The 12,328-nt window shown below is 48.4% G+C and overlaps 1 pseudogene; it reads right to left on the bottom strand.

Moving 5' to 3' along the window:
- Positions 1–10,603: 10,603 nt before the first annotated feature.
- LOC115319283 lies at positions 10,604–12,078 on the bottom strand (annotated as a pseudogene).
- Positions 12,079–12,328: the final 250 nt, after the last annotated feature.

Genomic DNA, 12,328 nt, shown 5'->3' with positions numbered 1-12,328 from the left:
AGTGCCGCCGAAACGCGGACTTCACGTCATTCTAAATGCTCATCTTCTTGGAGTTAAGCTCGAAGCACATCCAAGCAAAATCTTTGGATTTTGCTTGGATGTGCAATTCCCCGAGAATCCTCTCGGCAGCTCTTTTCTAGCCTCGTAGAGGCCTCCTTTCCCTCCAGAGATGGACCAATCACTTCAAATTTCACCACTCCCACGTGGTACACTGTCGTCCAATGGTCGGCGGGCTGTCATCCTGGCGCTGCAACCGCCAAACCTAAATTCCTTGTAGAGTTGTTCTCTGCAAATTTCCCAGTCTGACTGGCGCCAACCGCTAAGTTATTGCATCGGGCAAAAAGCGACAATTTTACACTAAGCGACAAAACCCTCTATATACAGGCACATTCGGCTAAAAGCCGCAAGCATCTCCGCACACGTGTTCTCCCCGCACCGCCTCTCGAAATCCGAGACGTTTCTTAACGACCGGGGTCCGACTCTTCTCCACCGACCCCCGCGGCTGCTCGAAGCCGCCCGCGCGTGGAGGCGGAAGACGCCCGAAAATGCAGACGCAAACATAGGCAGATAAAAAAAACACTGCCGACGGAACTGTAGAAAGATAGACTTTTCCAAAACAAATCTTACTCATTTCTAACAAAATCCTTCGTTACTTAACAGCAGTGCTCTATTTTTGGGAACAAAAACAAAGAAAAAAAAGCTGTTTTGGTGAGTCCATGCGCGACAGAACAAATGCAACTGGAATGTTTGTTTCATTTTATGTTCATCGTTTTACGGCACCGTACACTCAGCCGTGTCAATCTATATAGGTCAATATTTGACCACACAGGATATCCGAACTGCATGGATATTCCCCGCCCACAACATTTAATTCAATGAGTCTCATCAATCGAACAGCAGATATTGTACGTACCCCACGGTGCCGCGTTATCCAAACAGGACTTGAGAAAGGTCTCAAATAACACAGCATATCCAATATACAGTGTCCACGATAGTCACTTCACGACAATCAGACGGAATCCGGCGCGTTTTGGGGAACATGTAGAAGAGAGCAGCTTTTTTTGCACAGCTTCAAAGTAAATGAACGAACGTGTCTATTCTGTCCCCACACCCCGGACCCGACCCTATTAGCTATTTTTCGCGAAGACCCGGAACACAGCCGGGAAGGCTTTTTAGAGATTATCTCAACGGAAATATCCTCCAAGAACGTCGAACTGCCTGCGTCACGGGCTGCTTGACGTTCGCTCTCTTCCTTCGTTTCCTGCGAAGGCCGAGACGCCTACAAGCCCTGGTATTCTCTGGTTCTCACAGTGGAAGATAACATACAAAGTAGGGAGCCTTCATGTGCGCTTTGCTAGGGTGATGCCATTCTTTGTAATACCACTCGCCGACAGACAAGCAGCCATCTTGGCTCTCGGCGATAATCCGTGGGGCTTATAACCCTCCCGGAAACAAGCACCTTATCTCAGAAGTTCGGAGCAGCGTTGTGGAACCCACGGAGGGAGGATTAGCGTTTTCCCCCCCGGATGGGAGGACCGATGTACACAAAGGCCACTTTCCAGCGCACGGCGAAACAATGGAGAAACAAAATGGTGGCAGGGGAGGGACTGGGAAAGGGAAACGGGCAGTTGGCATCACCCTATGCGAAGCGCACATGAAGGCACCCTAATACAAAGGGTAAGCATCCTAAACAGGCGAATAAAGTGAAAACTTCCAAGAAAAGCCGGCGTACTCCGAATGCAAAAGGCAGGGGTGCTACTCTGGTCGCAAACGGAACCTTTCGAGTTGTGACGTATCAAGAAAGAAGGGGCGGAGCCTCAAACTAGAATGATTCTTGTTTGAGGCTCCGCCCCAACGTTCGGGTTCACGCACGCGGTCAGCTAGAATCTGACGATCCCCCTACGTCGCGATGACGTGTCCACGCAGTTGGGGCGCAGAAATCCCCGCATTTCCCCCTGTTCTTTTTGTTATCTTCTTTCTTTCCTCCAGGAGTTAAAACGAGCGAATAACGGAGAAAAGGCTACCTTCCGGAAAATGGAAGGAAACCGAGAAAAATAATATTATCTTTTTATAAAATACGAAATATTATTTCAATAACTATGACGTAAAGTAAATTTAGCTAAGATATCTCAGCTTGTTTTCTCGAAGTCTTTCGCTACGGTCTTTGAAAACAAACATGGCGAAAACCGCGGTAACGACTTTGTGGTGTTTGTGTCTCGTTTGCGTCGTTGCTTTCCCTGCTTCTGCACGATACGGATGGCATTACGAGAAAAAAAATATTACGTGAAGGTGCGCTGCGACACCGATCATCCTCTGTAAAGCCGCCGTGAACATAAGCTGCAAATGAAATTTCCTGTTTGCCTGTGAAGGAGACTTCAAATGGATACAGAGCTGACGACGACTCTGTGGTAGTATATGACAAGTCATGAGATCGACGCAGAGTGCAACGGTTGTGAGCATTCTGTGGATGATGCAGGAAAGTTTCTTCGGGCAGTTTTAATAATTCTTTGCTCCTTTGCTCACTGCAGTGATTATGCCGGTATAGTCTCCATAAGCCATGCTCTTCTCTTTCGGCGCTGAAGAAATGCACGCGACGGCATAATCTCGGGCAGTCTTTTTTACTTATTTTTATTTGCAGAATAGCTCGTGCAAAAAAAAAAACGGCTTTTACGTTTTTACACGTCCCTACATAGGTACCTCGCTTTCCCATTGGCTTCATTGCGCGTGACGATTCAACGCCATTTGCCATGGAAACGTTCGTGAAACTAGAAAGCCTCTGCCGCTAGCAGTCATTTTTAGAGTTCGGGTTGTGACGACAGAATGATGTAAGAACAAGAATGCACGGGGCTATTTGCATTGTTTTAACTCGACAACCGTACCCTTGGCGAGTTAAACTCGAAAGAACATGGCCGCGATGCTCGTCGGATCGACCGCGGCTGGGGTTTGACATGCGATCGATCACTTGATCAACGCGCACACGAATACTTTCGTGCTGTTGGATGAGCCCATTCGGCGGCAGGACCGGGTCGAAGAGCACAGTGAGCTGGCGTTTAACGTCTCCGATGTAACGCTTGGCGAGAGACAAGACTTGGCCTCTATTTGTGCCGGTGTTATGAAGCTTGAAAGTGGTGGTGTTGTTGTGGCTCGTATGGTAGCGTTGCTGAGATTATGAAGACGGTAATAGACCTTTATTCAGCGTTGCCGTACATTAACATTCAAAACCTCACCTTTACACAAAGGGAACCACGTTTCCGCGAGCACGGAGGCAGCAGCCAACGGTCTGAGAAAGAATTGTGCCGCCGCCACGACCGCCAGCGATCGCCCCAACGGCAAGAAAACAAACGACAAGCTCATTGAGGTTTGTGTAGTGCTGACTACTGATTCATCGGACGACAAAGGTGAATGATGTAAAACGCAACGTAAGTTTGCCAGCGTTTTGCAAAACGCATTCGTTTCGTTGAAAATTTAATTTGTGGAATTTGTTAACGCCTTGAAAGTTTGACGGGGACCGCATTGTAAACGCAGGCTTCACACAAGTGTTTTCTACAGTGTGTGCTTTGGCTGTATGCATTAAAGACAAAAACACTGCCTATATGGTGCATAAATAAAAGAAATTTCGTTTATCTTGATAATGTTGACTATCTATTGAGTGCTGTTGATAGTAGTGGAGTAGCCAGGAACTTCTAAGGGGGTGAGGATGGAGGGGGGTGGAGGTGGCTGGGATGTTCATGACTTGGGGTGCGGGGGGGATGGTGTCGGAATTTGTGTGTATATTCTAGGGCCCGCCGGATTTGGGGAGGGAAGGAGCGAAGCCCCATAAACCCCCTTCCCCTGGCCCCCCCCCCCCCCGCCCCCCCCCCCCCCCCCCATGGCTTTGCCACATAAGGGGAGCATCCTACATTCACAGGCTGCTATAAGCATGTGCATAGCCACTGAGCTCGTACCACAATGGCAAGATAGTTGCTGACATTCTTCACGTTGCGTAGCAGTTCTTTCTTTAGTACATATGCTTGCTTTTCCTTCACACATCTACTCTGCCTCCGCTTGTCGTGTATGCTTGATGGTGATAAGCCAACAGTGCGTATTTGCTCTGCATCACAGGAAAATTTCAAAAATCCAGCTCACACTACTCTTTAATTTCAATGAGTTACTGTCACTTTTGAAACGACAATCTATTTAATTGCTATAATAACCTTTACAATAAACACACGTGTGTTGAATGTAGGACAATTGTACCTTTATTGTTTCTCTTGGTCACGAAGATGACAACCATCCACAAGACACTGGCTCAATTTCTCGTCTACAGTGGGTAACAATGTTACCATACTCTGACAGACTAAACTGCTGCTGTCTAGACAAGTAACGATTCATTTTAGGACAGACCTGTTCGTAGTTTATTCCAGGGCATCGAAAAGTGTTCTTATGACTTTCCGATGACTGACTTGCAATTCCAGCAGCTTGGCGTGAAAAGGTAAAATATCTAATTGATACAACAAAATGCCCTCAGCAACCCATCCAGATTTTATTGCGTGATTGACAGTAGCTACAGACCGCAACAAATTGTCAACTGAAGACATAGGTACTAAGCGTGCACTAACTTCGAAGCGGTAGAAACCCTGAAGTTTAAACGTCAACTTACCACCATGTTGTTAATGGCAAAATGGTGTTTGCGGCAAAGTGTTGGAGTCCTTCAGGATGGTGACGGTCTCCTTTAGACCGATGATGACGGTGACGAAGGTTTAGTTAGAGTCTAAGTTTAGTCAACGCACCCGACGACGTCGGTGTCCTTGTCATGGTGGCGACGAAAGCCTTCTTTCGCACATGCCTCAGCTGCCTCGGTCCGGGGTTTTGTCGACCCAACCGTCTCTTCCCAGCCGGTTGACAGCGATACTCACGACGGCCGTCACGGCTCTGATCACCATCCACTGGGCATTAGCTATGTGATCATCGGGGGCAACCGCGCCCTTGTAGTTCCCCGTTGCGAAAAATCTCAGTGCGATTCAATTAGTAGCTGCTGCTCGACGGTCATCATCTCTCATCGTCGCCGTCTCTCGTTGTCACTCTGCGATCACACGGTGCTTTTCGACAAGCGGTATAGTCGTCAGAAACAGTCGTCGTGCATCGCGAAGGCAACCGGGTGCTCGCGGAAAACGCGTCATTGTACGCGTTGGTCGAGCCATCGTTGAGCAACAAGCATCGCCGCTATTTTCTACGCTCTCGAATCCTGCCCAAAGCTTGTTCCCCTTCGTGCAATAGAAAGAGAGGTTAAAAGCACGAGCGCATCGCCCCGAACGATCTTGCACGAACGTTGGCTTGCACTGCGCAAGCGCGCGACAGGGACGTTGAAAGCCCGGAGCACGTTCTTGTAGCTCCTACACCCGCACTAGCTCGCACTCATAGTGAAACAGAGAGTAGGGTGTGTCGAGTAGGGCGAGGCACTCACCGTTACTAGCTGTCAAGGTTCCTAGACGGGCGTTACAAGCGAGGCGTTAGCGGCATCCACCAGGTGCTCTTTGCTAATCGTTTAATTCGTTTTAAAATTCCTTTTCGAGACTCTTTTTCGAGTAATACCGCATTTAATCTAGTGACGCGACTTCCGCTATGTGCTACGTAGGTCGGACGTGGTCATACGTCACTTTGTCGTCACGGTCCGAACTCGAAGAGCGACAGTTACGGCAAACGGTTGCTTTCGTGTATCGCGAACGTTCCCATGGGAACCGCGTGGAATTATCACGCGGGCTGTGGCCAATAGGAGCGCTCGGTTCGTAGGGTGGAGGAGTTTTCGAGAAACACGAACGTGACCGTTTGTGTGCAGAACACCACCCCAGGTGGGGAGTTACGCTGACCGGGTTTCCACAGCTCAGGCGGGTGCAGAAGTTTCTGGCTGATAGGGGTCGCTCGATTCGCAAAATGGCGGCGGCTTTCAGCGAGTCAGTTACTCGAGCTGCCACCAGTCAGCGCGCCCTTTCGCGCGCTTTCCGGGCCGCCATAGCCGACCTTCAGCTTCTCGCCGTTGCTGCCGTTGCTCCGCGTTGTGTGCTGCACAGGCGACTACCGGAGCTTCGTTTTTCTGTTCTTTTACGTTCCGCGTTAAAATCTTGTGTTTTTTTTTAGGTCTCTTCGATATCTAGGACTTTCATTTAATCATTTGATCTTCATATTTTGACATGGCTCTTGTATTTTCTTATTTATGAAATGGAATCGGACAGCGAATGGGTCGACGATATAAGATTATTAGGCTTCAATGGAAATGTAAGTTCATCCCATTCTTACGTTTTTGTCGCTAATAAAGGGCAGTCAACACTATTGCGACATATGTAAATCGCAACTGACGCAGTAATGCTATCGCAGTCGTGCTTCTCGCCGCATGTGCGCGCTCGTTTCCGTAAAGCCGACCCTCATGTAAGCGATTTAGCGCGCGACGAGACGAGCGACGGAGATTTCTCATTAGGGAGTTTTCGTAGATGGTTTTCGCCGTCCCGCAAGGCCCTCCGCAACCCGCTACGATAGCGGGAACTCCACAGTCAAGGCTATCACGCGCAGGCGCAGTAGCAACTTCTTCGTTGCGGAACGCTTAGCGGAGGGGGCAACGCGGTCTACGAAAACTCCCTATTGTCGCCCCTCGCAACGCTCGGTTTTGGGATTTCTAGAAAACGTCGCTCACCGTCTTGGTCGCTTGTTTCGTCGCTTCCATGCGGTTTGCCTCGTCGCGCGACTGACCGAGCGACAGCGAAGCGGGTCGCCGTCGCTTATCTGGACGCTCGCCAAATCGCTTACATGCGGTTTATACTCAATCAATTTCGATGCACACAGCATTGAACCATTAGCGCCTCGATAATAAGTATAAACCGCATGCAAGCGATTCCGCGAGCAACGCGACAAGCGACGGTGACCCGCTTCGCTGTCGCTCGGGCAGTCGCGCGACGAGGCAAACCGCATGAAAGCGACGGGGGCAAGCGACCAAGACGGTGAGCGACTTTTTCTAGAAACCCCAAAAACCGAGCGATGCAATAGGAGAGAGTGAGAAATCTTCATCGCTGACCTTCGTCGTTGTCGCCGTCGCAAGTCTCGTCGCACGCTAAATCGCTTAGATGCGGGTCGGCTTTACGGATACGAGCGTGCAAATGCAGCAAGAAGCACGACTGCGATAGCTTTACTGCGTCAGTTGAAATGTGCATATGTCGCGATGGTGTTGACTGCCCTTTATTAGCGAGAAAAACATTAGAATGGGATGAACTTACATGGTGTCTGAAGCCATAATCTTGTAGCGTCAATCCATTCGCTGTCCGATTCCATTTCATAAATAAGAAAATACAAGAACTATGTTAAAATATAGATATCAAATGATTAAATGAAAGCCCGAAATATCGAAAAGACCTAAAGAAAATACACGATTTCAACGCGGAACGTAAAAGAACGCGGAAACAAAACTCCGGTAGTGGCCGGTGCAGCACACGACGCGGAGGAACGGCGAGGAAATGAAGGGCGGCTATGGCGGCAGGGTCATGTGACGTCAAGATGGCGGCGCCCATTAAATGTTGCCTGAAAGGTCTATTAGCCCCGAGAGCGAACATAAGCGTCGCAGCGGTCGCCGCGCCCTGATTGGGTGAGGTGTACCGTGACGTCAGGGGGAGGACTCCGCTCCGCGATCTCGCATCCGCTCGCTTCCCAGCACCGGTTTCCTTCCTGGTTTGGCGTTGTATGCCGAAAGCTCTTCGAGGAGCTGAACTTCGTTTACCCGGTGTACAGGACGTTGAGTTAGGCCGATATTGACGTGCTTCCGTACATATTTTAAGCCTGCTCGTCCCTTTTACCTTTAGAATAGGGTTACAAATCCCGAAAGCTATCGGTGGAGGCAATTCCGCCGATGAACCTCCCCGTCCGTCCACACGACACAAGGCAATCTTCCGAGGGGTTGGTGAAGCGGTGGCGCAAGTGTTTCAGACGCTGAAATTCTGTTCCTTGCATGTTCATGATTTAGGACGATATTACATCCCTCTTTCTAGGCATTTTAAGTGGCATTTATATCATGGGCCTTTGGGTGGTCGGCAAATTAGCTCGCGACCCCGACTCTGCGCTGCCACTCTGCATGCGCTGGTTCGCAGATGTTTTAAAGTCCCTGCGTCTGATGATATTTAAAGTGCTCGTGGAACAGGGTTGTTTTACATAAATGTAGCTTCTTCGTGAATTAATTATATAGTCTATACACGGATGCCGGCATATTTCTTAGAAGATGCACAATTACTGGAAATTAGTTTGTATGGTAGCAGCAAAAACGGCCGAATTGCCCCCAGTTGCCTGTATGATATGTATTAGACTGCGCAAAATGTGCACAGCAATAGTGCCGTAATTTGGAATGTTTATACTTTTTCCTGACATTCTTTATTTTAGCCTTGGGTATTCGGAAAATACGCCGTTTATTCTGACTTGTCATTTCCAATTAAAACAGACACTGCTGCAGGTCCCCAAAAGCTTCCTCAGCCTCCAAACTCCCTACAGCTGGACTTTCTGACAACAAAGGAAAACAGGAGTAAAAGCAAGCATTCGAACGTCTGTCCAGTGGTAGGTGTTTCACTAGTAGCAGAAAATGAACCTGTGAAGGGCGACAGTCGGCGTGAGAAAAGCTTCTGGTATTTTAGCTTCAGGACAATTCGATTTAAGTAAAATATCAATTTTAGGGCTTATGGGACTAATAACGAGCTAGACACCTTTGCTTACGTTTGTGATACATTACTTGAGGATTGATATAAACAAGTCCACAGATACCACCCGTGTAGTCCATTGAAATACTATCCGAATCCAGCAGAGGTCAAGTGCGAGCAATGTATATAATAATTTTTTCTTGTTTTTTTTTTTTTTACTTTGTCCCTCCACTTGGGCTGTCTTACTTGTGATTCTCTCCCCATGGCCCAGACTGTATTTAGCATGTTGCTCGAGCAGCATGCAGCTTTTTTGCTTCGGCGATCTTATTTGAAAACAGAGCTACAAAAAAAAAATACTATACATAACCTGCCAATTCATCCAGACCATCAGCAGCATTTATTGTGCGAGATGTAAATCTATAGTGATGCTCCTGCAATTGTGGCCATTTTCTTTATTTTCATATACCAGCTGTGATTCATGCGTTGCCTGCCCTGTCAACCATGCTTAAAATGCTGGTTGAAGTTTCGCCTGTAGCTACAAGCCATACCTCAATAAAGGCACATATAAAAATTCACACTTCCTACGAAAAACACGCAAAAAAAAAATTTAACAGAAACGAGCGCGCCGACAGCTAGCGTCGTCACAGCCTCCACAGGGCGAGCGGGCGAATCAGGGAAAAGTTCTCTCCTCGCCGTGGCGTCATCCCGGTTCGCCGTAAGGGGGCGCCACGCGAACTTCTCGGGGCTAATAGCAAAGCGAAGAGATTCGTGGTGTTGGATTGGCTTGACCGAATACCTACCCGCCTTGGATTGTTTGAAGCAGTTCGCAGGAGCACATCTAGATGGCGCTGCAAGTCCTTACGTCCTTACGTCCTCCCCCCTCCTCTACCCCTTTTTTCTTTTCTTTTCTTTTCTTTCCTTTTTTTTAGCTTTTTTGGCGCGTCCATTTTCGACTCTCGTTTCAAAGAGATTGCGCCGCAGAATAAAATACAATATGCGTTTCCCTTCCGCTGCACTAAAAGTGCCCATTCAACGCGCTCTGTAACGTTCCGTCGACAGCTTGCGTGCGTTGTACGCAGTGCTGACGCAAGGCTCTTTACACTATTCTAAAACTCTCCAATGGCTTGTCCAAAATGGCCGCCGTGGAACCGCCGTTTAAAGACGGGAAAATTATTTTTCACGGCTGCCGAGCACCGGCGCCGCATGTCGTGGCAGTGCGAAGATGCGCGCTTGTCTCGTCGGTTTGTGGATAACAAAATCTCGGTATTCACGAAATGTCTCTATAAAACTACCCCTCACCAGCAAATTTAGATCGGCTCACCAAGAATGAAGAGGTGATAGAGAAACTACTCATTCCATTAACCAAAATGGCGACCATAGGGGGAGCTTGGCGTTACTTTTCCTGGATCCAGTGACATTACCCTGGCAGACGCTGGCTTCAACACCGCGACAGCAACCTCTCCACTTCAATGCGTTCATAAAACTTCTATTTCCACAGCTGAGGCACAAACCTTGGGTGAATTACGATGCATCGTTTCAGCAACAAGCGTATTGCAAGTCCTAAATTCCGCATGACGCGGCGCACCCGTAAAACAACTTAAAAATCAAGCATATGTTTCCCTTACAGAAGCACAGGAAACCAAGCACGCGACAGGATACCACTAGCCGCATATCGCAGAGTCATTTGCTGACGCCGCTTGCAGCCAAACCTCGGAGAGGAATTTATATGGCTTGTTCAATAGCGCGGCGTTCACACCTATATATCTCTTACACCGTGCCCCGATCTCATGAGCATGGAGGCAATGAAGCGCATGCCCTCATAATAAAGGTATGCTCACGCGCCACCCAAGGTGATGCTCACGCTTTCGTCAGCCTTGTACCGTGTGGCTTATTCTGGTCGTGATGTGTGCATGTATGTACTGTAGAATTGCCTCCACCCAACAGGGATCATAAACCCTTACACTTGCGATGCGTTTATTGCCAACCGAAGTAGTCAACCCTTCTCAGAAATAGAATTAAGAGTCCTGTGTTGGATCAAAATATACTGATACTATCCGTAGTTCGAGCAAGGGTGTTAAATTTACCTATACAGACAATAAGTAGCGCCACCGCTTTACGTCAATTAATAAATAAGAAGGCGCTGCCACGTACCCGTTCACCTTCTGAAGCGACTTACTTTCGTCAAAATACCTGCCCGTTCTTCTCAGGTAGTTGATGTATCCGATATCACGCTTCGCGGCGAAGTCTCCCCAACGTACACCGTCGTCCCTCTGAGCGGATATCAGTTTGACCTGGATTCCGGCCGCATCGAAGCACCATGAGCAATGCCATCCCGCGTACGCCCGAGGCGTCCCCGAGATTGTCCAGGGGGTCCAGACAGTCCCCGTGCCACCGGTAGTCGCGTTCATTTTTCGAAACCTCTTATCTCTTACAAGGAGGGAGTCGTTGTGGAACACTTCTCGAAGGTATCCCACGGTGCAGATACCGCCCACATTCACCGGTTGCTGGTTCTCCCAGAAGAATCCGTACAGGAACCATCGAAGGTCAAAAGAGATGGGCTCTCCGAATCCATCGTGGTACTTGAGGAACAGCATTACCTCTCTGCTCGGAATCTCGTCCGCGTCTAAGATCATGAACAGGTCGTCGTCGCTCAGGTCTGAAAACTTGTGGCGACCTTTCTTCCAGATGGAGCTGCGGAGGTAGTTCTCTTGGGCGAAAGGGTTTTCGTTGGCGACGAAATTGGTGCTGAGCTCCTCCAGCCTAATAATCTTGTGCCGGTGGCGAGACAGAAAGCCGGCGGAGAGGTTCGACTTGAGGTGAAGTGGCTTGGGATCGCCGAAGTATGTGAAGTTGGCCTCGCACACCAAGAAGTAGTCCACAGAATCGCGAAGTTCGTTCACTCGAATTTCAAGCAGGTCCAGTTCGTGGTTGAACACGAGGGAGTTGATGATCGTTCGAGGTCTGGAACGACGTTTGATGTATCCGTTGCGGTACCAGGTTTGGAAACCATAACTGTCCCATACGGCCTGTGGCACGGAACAACCTTTCCCGGTCCACCCTTTCAGGCAAACGCAAGATTCCTTGCTCACCAAAAGGTCTGTTCCATACGGAAAGCACGCAGTGACGAGTTTGTCTTTTCTCGATAGAGAAGGTGATGACTCACTCGGAATCCAACTTTTGTTGTACCTTCGTCCAGGCGTGACACGTACCGTATGCTGAGGACGTCTTCCAAGTTTTACAGTTAAGAACACTTGGTAACATAAAAAAGGCACCACTATAACAAGAATGGCAATAAACAAGCGAGGTGTATTAGAAACGATACGTGGAAACATCGCTTCTACGGAACTGTCTAAATAGGCGCCGCAAACACCTGTGTCTTGAAAGTGAAGGCATTGCAAACCACGGTCTTTTCTCCCTGCAAAACAATGACCGCTCGGCTTCTGGCTGTGACTCCCACTTTAGAATTTCCGCTTTCGCAAGTCTTTTCTCTCTCTCTCTCTCTCTCCCTCTCTCTCTCCATAAGAAAGTGTCTAAAGGTCCTAACATGTTCTGTAAAATCTGATAGGTTTTTTCTTTTTTTATATAGATTATTTTATTTTGTGGCTCTGACTAAAGTGGTTAAAAATGTTGTCTACATTATTGTGAGCCCGGTGCTCAATATACGCATTAGTTACTCAATGGGCAAG

This window comes from Ixodes scapularis, unplaced genomic scaffold (genome assembly GCF_016920785.2).
Source record: "Ixodes scapularis isolate PalLabHiFi unplaced genomic scaffold, ASM1692078v2 PGA_scaffold2__306_contigs__length_199485367, whole genome shotgun sequence".
In the NCBI taxonomy this organism is placed as follows: Eukaryota; Metazoa; Arthropoda; class Arachnida; order Ixodida; family Ixodidae; genus Ixodes; species Ixodes scapularis.
This window is presented reverse-complemented; position numbering and strand designations above follow the sequence as displayed.